The sequence below is a fragment of the Trichechus manatus genome, unplaced genomic scaffold (genome assembly GCF_000243295.1).
Source record: "Trichechus manatus latirostris isolate Lorelei unplaced genomic scaffold, TriManLat1.0 scaffold00347, whole genome shotgun sequence".
Lineage (NCBI taxonomy): Eukaryota > Metazoa > Chordata > Mammalia > Sirenia > Trichechidae > Trichechus > Trichechus manatus.
The window spans coordinates 583,334-590,725 of record NW_004444283.1 but is presented as its reverse complement, the minus strand read 5'-3'; positions in this window follow the sequence as shown (position 1 = coordinate 590,725).

Below are 7,392 nucleotides of genomic sequence, written 5' to 3'. Positions count from 1 at the left end.
GCGCCTTTGAGTGGGTTCAAACCACCAACCATTAAGCAAGTAGTCCAACGCTTAACTATTAGCACCACCTAGGGATTCTTTCAATGTCATTAGTCATTAGAAAAGTGCAAATCAAAATCACAATGAGATATCATTTCACCCCCACTAAGATGAGTATGGAGCCCTGGTGGCACAGTGGTTAAAAGCTCAGCTGCTAACCAAAAGGTTGTCAGTTCAAATCCGCCAGCCCCTCCTTGGAAACTCTATGGGGCAGCTCTACTCTGTCCTATAGGGTCGCTATGAGTGGGAATTGACTAAACAGCAACAGGGAAGATGACTACGATAATATAAAATGAAAACAATATGTGTTGGAGAAGATGTGGAGAAATTGGAACCCTCATCCAGTGCTAATGGGATTGTAAAATAGTATAGCCACTTTACAGAAAAGAGTTTGGTAACACATAGATACACATAGACTTGCCATATGATCCGGCAATTCATCTCCTAGGTATATAACTAAAAGAATTAAAAGCAGGAACGCAAGCCGATACATGCACACCAATGTTCATTGCAACATCATTCACGTTTGTCAAAATATGGAAACAACCTAAATGTACATCAGCACATGAATGGATAAACCAAATATGTTAAACATATGTTGTTGCTGCCCTCGAGTCAGTTCCGACACATAGTGAACCTGTGTACAATGGAACAAAAATATGTCGACTCTGGGCTATCCTCACAGTCATTGCTATGCTTGAGCCCATTGTTGCAGCCACTGTATCAATCCGTTTCCTTGAGGGTCTTCCCCTTTTTTGCTGACCCTCTACTTTACCAAGCATGATGTCCTTCTCCAGGGACTGGTCCTTGCTGATGAAGTGTTCAAAGTACGTGAGAGGACGTCTCTCCATCCTCACTTCTAAGGAACATTCCAGTTGTACTTCTTCCAAGATAGATTTGTTCATTCTCTGGACGTTCATGGTATATTCAATACTCTTCGTAAACACTATAATTTCAAATGAACCAATTCCTCTTTGGGCTTCATTTTTCATTGTCTAGCTTTCACGTGCATATGAGGTGAATAAAAATACCATGGCTTGAGGCAGGCACACCTTAGTCCTCAAAGTGACGTCTTTGCTTTTTAACACTTTAAAGAGGTCTTTTGCAGCAGATTTGCCCAATGCAATGCGTCGTTTGACTTTTTGACTGCTGATTCCATGGGTATTGATTGTGGATCCAAGTAAAATGAAATCCTTGACAACCTCAATATTTTCTCTTTTTATCTTGATGTTGCTTATTGGTCCAGTTGTGAGGATTTTGTTTTCTTTATATTACGGTGTAATCTTACTGAAGGCTGTAGTCTCTGAACCTCATTAGTAAGTGTTTCAAGTCTTCTTCAATTCAGCAAGCAAGGCTGTGTCAACTGCATATCACAAGTTGTTAATGAGTATTCCTTCAATCCTGATATCGTGTTCTTATTCATATAATACAGCTTTTCAGATTATTTGCTCAGCATACAGCTTGAATAAGTACGATGAAAGGATGCAACCATGAAGCACACATTTCCTGATTTTAAACCAAGCAGTATCCCCTTGTTCTGTTTGGAAAACTGCCTTTTGGTCTATGTACAGCTTCTGCAAGAACACAATTAAGTGTTCTGTAATTCCCATTCTTCATAATGTTATCCATAATTTGTTATTCATAACATGACTCACACAGTCGAATGCCTTTGCATAGCCAATAAAACACAGTTAAACATTGTTTTGGTATTCTCTGCTTTCAGCCAAGATCCATCTCTAATCACCAGTGATATCCCTTGTTCCACATCTTCTGCTGAATCCGGCTTGAATTTCTGGAAGTTTCCTGTCAATGTACTGCTGCAACCATTCTGAATTATCTTCAGCAAAATTTTACTACATGTGACATTAATGATATTGTTCGAAAATTTCTGCATTCTGTTGGATCACCTTTCTTTGAAATGGGTACAAATATCGATCTCTTCCAGTTTTTTGGCCAGGTAGCTGTCTTCCAAATTTCTTGGCATAGATGAATGAGTGCTTCCAGCATTGTATCCTTTGTTGAAATATCTCAGTTGGTATTCATTCCATCAATTCCTGGAGGCTTGTTTTTCACCAATGCCTTCAGTGCAGGTTGAACTTCTTTCTTTAATACCATCAGTTCTTGATCATATGCTATCTCCTGAACTGGTTGAATGTCAATCAATTCTTTTTGGTACAGTGACTCTGTGTATTCCTTTCATCTTCTTCTGATGCTTACTACTTTGTGCAATATTTTGCCCATAGAATCCTTCAATACCACAACTCAAGACTTGGTTTTTTCCTTCAGTTCTTTTATCTTGAGAAATGCTGAGCATGTTCTTCCCTTTTGATTTTCTAACTCCAGGTCATTGCACATTTCATTATAATACTTTACCTTTTTCTGGAGCTGACATTTGAAATCTTCTGTTCAGCTCTTTTACTTCATCATTTCTTCCATTTTCTTTAGCTACTCAACGTTCAATAGAAAAGTTTCATAGTCTCTTCTGACATCCATTTTGGTCTTTTCTTTCTCTCCAGGCTTTTTAATGACCTCTTGCTTTCTTCATGAATGATGTCCTTGATGTCATTCCACAACTAGTTTCATCTTCAGTCATTAGTGTTCAATGAGTCAAATCTATTCTTGAGATGGTCTCTAAATTCAGGTGGGGTATACTCAACGTCGTATGTTGGCTCTCGTGGACTTGCATTAATGTTCTTCAGCTTCAGCTTAAACTTGCATATGAGCAATTGATGGTCTGTTCCATAGTCGGCCCCTGGCCTTGTTCTGAATGACGATATTGAGCTTCTCAGTCATCTCATTCCACAGAGGTAGTTGATTAGATTCCTGTGTATTCCATCTGGCAAAATATACATGTATAGTTGCTGTTTACGTTGTTGAGAAAAGGTATTTCCAATGAAGAGGTCATTGGTCTTGCAAAATTCTATCATTTGATCTTCAGCATCATTTATTATCACCAAGGCCATATTTTCCAATTACCAGTGCTTTTTCTTTGCTTCCAACTTTCACATTCTAATCACTAGTAATTATCAATGCATCTTGATTGCATGTTTGATCAATTGCAGACCACAGAAGTTGGTAAAAATCTTCAATTTCTTCGTATTTGGCATTTTATTTGGTGCATGAATTTGAATAATAGTCATATTAACTGATCGTCCTTGTAGATGAATGGATATTATCCTGGTAGGCTATCACTGACAGCATGATACTTCAGGATAGATCTTGAAATGTTCTTTTTAACAATTCATGCGATGTCATTTCTCTTCAATTTGTCATTCAGGGTATAGTAGACCATATGATTGTCTGATTCAGAATGGCCAATACCAGTCCATTTCAGCTCACTAATGCCTAGGATATCAATGTTTATGTGTTCCATTTCATTTTTGATGACTTCCAATTTTCCTGGATTCATACTTCGTACATTCCACATTCCAATTATTAATGGATGTTTGCTGCTGTTTCTTTTCATTTTGAGTCGTGCCACATCAGCAAATGAAGGTCTCAAAAGCTTGATTCCATCCATGTCATTAAGGTCAACTCTACTTTGAGGCGATAGCTCTTCCTCAGTTGTATTCTGAGTGCCTTCCAACCTGAGGGGCTCATCTTCTGGCACTACGTCAGACAATGTTCTACAGCTATTCTTAAGGTTTTCACTGGCCAGTTTTTTTAGATGTAGATAGCCAGGTCCTTCTTCCTACTCTGTCTTAGTCTGGAAGCTCTGCTGAAATCTGTTCGCCATGGGTGATCCTGCTGGTATTTGAACTACTGATAGTAAAGCTTCCAGCATCACAGCAACATGCAAGGTACTGCAGTACGACCAACTGACAGAAGAGTGGTGGTCTGAAATTTAAATTTTTTAAAATTCTAAAAGTGTCCCTATTTAAAAAAAAGTTTCAGCCTTTTAAAAATATCAAATCCATTGTTAGCTTCTGGGTCACAATAAAACAGGTGGTGGGCCAGATTTGTTAAACAGACTTAGTTTCTCAACTCCTGCTTTAGAGAATTGAAAGTACAAAGTTTCTGTGATGAAGCTCATATAAAATGTGTTTTTAAATATTTCAGTATGGCAGTATGCACTGTCTCTCTTTGCTGCTCATCTTCAAATAAGTTTGAAAAAAGTCTGAATTTTTAAAGGATTCCTGTGGAAATCAAGCAAAATGTTCTGAAATTCGACTTGCCAAATAAAATATAGGACACCCAGTTAAATGTCAATTTCAGATAAAAAACATATGTTAGTATACACATTTAATGAGTATTAAAAGGACATTATTCTAAAAAAATCATTTTTATCTGAAATGAAAATATAACTGTGTCTCTTTCTGCCCCAATAAATATTGCAACTCTATCTGCAGCAGTTATTAACTTTTAGTGTAATAGTATTCTCTAAATTTTTGTTTGATCTTTTCAAAATCAGTTGGAAATATCTCAAAATATTAAATGAATAGAGGGCAAAATCTTTACACTTGGAAGCTTATAATGAATTGCCATTATTTAAAGCAAAGCTTGTAAACAGGAAGACATTAACATTTATCTCTACAATAGAAAGTGGGAACTGTAAACAACTTGAAAATGGGAGCCCAAAGTCATAAAATATTTAATTTGTTCATCTATAATTGAATTTGGGAATAATCTTTTAATGAAATTTCTATTTTCAATTGGATAAATTTATATGTTGTACTGAAAGAGAATGAAGTTGAGAAAACCTATGGTTTTGTAAGGAAGTCCTGGTGGTGCAGTGGTTAAGCACTTGTCTGCTAACTGAAAGGTTAGCTCTATGAACTCACCAGCTGTTTAATTATAGTAAAACATTGAAAATAATTATAGAGACAACAAATTTGATGAGTTTTGACATACAAGAATGTTTCATCAAGGAAAATGTTCAGCATAGAGAAAAAATGCAGTATGTATTTAAATATTTAGGCTAAAATGTTTATGCATTTCAATAACAAAAATTAAAATTGAGAGTACCTTCAATATAGTAGAATTTGTTCTGAGCTAATCAGTACCTGAGCTCCTGAAATAGAAATTATTTTCTCAAAATGATAATGGTCTACAAAGAAAAATTAATTAAAAATGTCAACAATTTTAAATGTATTAACCATGCAATGCAACTTTGAAGAACATGGTACATAAGTTTATTTTAAAAAAAAATCAGAGAACCATTTTTAGAGGAAAATACAAAATACTGAAATGATTTTAGAGACAGGTATGGCTAAGAAACTGAAAACAAGTGCATAAGTATACATCAAGAATTATTCTGCTTATGGTATTTTTCATATTCAGAAAATCAATATTAAACTTATTTTACTTTCCCTTTAATGTAATGGTATATTTATTTTGAAATCAATTTTCATATTTGGAAATAGTTTTTGAAAAGAATTATTTTGATAATAAAACCAACTTACTGGTATGTAAATAAATATTTGACAATTATTTTAATGTTTCCTTTTACACTTAAAAAAAATCCTGATTTGAACAGTAAATCATACGGTTGCCCTAACTTTCTTCATCTATTTAAATCTCATTTAATTTTTACCTTTTTTGTGATGACACTATTACCCAAGATATACCAGCTCCTTTTCAGTATCACTCTTTCCAATATGTAATTCTATTATTTTATATGTAACTATGCATTTTATTTATTTATCTGAATGTTATTCTTTTCCACTAGATTCTTGAGACTGGAGGATATATTTTATTCATGCTTGTATTTCTACCTCCTAAAATACAAAATGCAGCAGTTCCCAACATATGTTTACTGAAAGAAACTGAGGGATAGTTCTGGAAATGGAATGATTAAGACACATATTTCCTTTGTAAATTTAATTTCTATTTAAGTTTCAGGTTTAGGATTATACATTTTTGGTTTTGGTGCACTAGCAAGCAGAAAATACTGGAGGTATATACTAGATATAGATTTTGCTTGCATTTTTGTATTTAGGAAAAAAAAACACAGAAGTTTGACAGGTTAAAAATTGGCACTGTCCTAGACGGCCATACACCTTGAAGTAGGCTGTACAGCTCTTAGTCCCAGGCAATAGGACATATCAGGTGTTTTTTGTTTTGTTTGTTTGCTTATTTATTTTAGCTTAACTTTAAATGAGTGGAGAAGTCCCTGCTGTAAGCATAAGATATCACGTACTTTATTTATTGATACATCTCCTACTTCCAAAAAGTAAATCCACTTACTATATCCTTCCTACTTTATGCCTAAAAACTTTGTTTGTATTGGCAACATATGTGGCAAGATAGATACAAGTAAGATAAAGTGTTGATAGCATTTGCAACTTTGCTTTTAGTGTTTTATTTCTGTGTATGGTGTCATATTATGTTCTTTAATTCATGAATACACAGACATAGAGGAGTTTTGCTGATATTGAGTGAAATTTTGTTCAACATTCTTAATTTTTATATCTGACTCATATCTAACATGGAAATTTAGCTGTTTACCATCATTTCGTGACATGGAGCCATGATAATATTGAGGCCATACAGACTGTTTGTTACAAGAGAATAAAGATTTTAAAGAAGAAAATCAAATGAAATTAACTATCTAGTTAGAAAACTCAAATGAATATTTCAGCTCTAATATGGTCATGGAACTAGAAAACAAACAAACAAAACTGTAGCTGTCAAGTCGATTCTGACTCCGCGACCCCACAGTACTAGGAACACGGAAATATTACACACATACACACATTACATGTACTTTTATTTCCCTGTCTATATATTTTCCTGGAAAAGAATATTTCTAATATCCGCCTATTCAATTTAAATGGAAAAGATGCAAAAAATTGTAAGTCACAAGAGACAATCTTTTTGCATTTATTAAAAAAAAAAGTATTTGGTTACATTTATTGAAATACACCAGAGCATAATTACACATAAAAAGAACATTTACTAAGTACTTATGTGCAAGGAATTATAACATAATGCAATTGTGTTGCATTATATTATAGTATGTTGCATTCAGTATTTTATTTACTTCTCAAAACTACTATGTAAATAGATAATATTACTATCCACATTTTTTCGATGAGAAACCTGAGGCAAAAATTACAGAGATTGCAACTGGAAATGCTAGAGCTTGATTCTTGACTCTCTCCCTAATGTATGTCATAATTTATTGCCTCAAGATAAGAAGCAGTTTTCAATAACATAAACACAATTTCTAACTAATTTTTCCACAGAATTTAATAAAGCTGATGATACTCAGATAACCTTTCAGAGAACAACATAATCTTTATAAAATTCTAACTCTTAAATGAAAATAAAAGCATTTAGCTAAATATCAGTTTAGTAAAAAAAAAAAAAAGCATTCTGCCAAATATCAGTTAACCAAATTCAATTAAAATC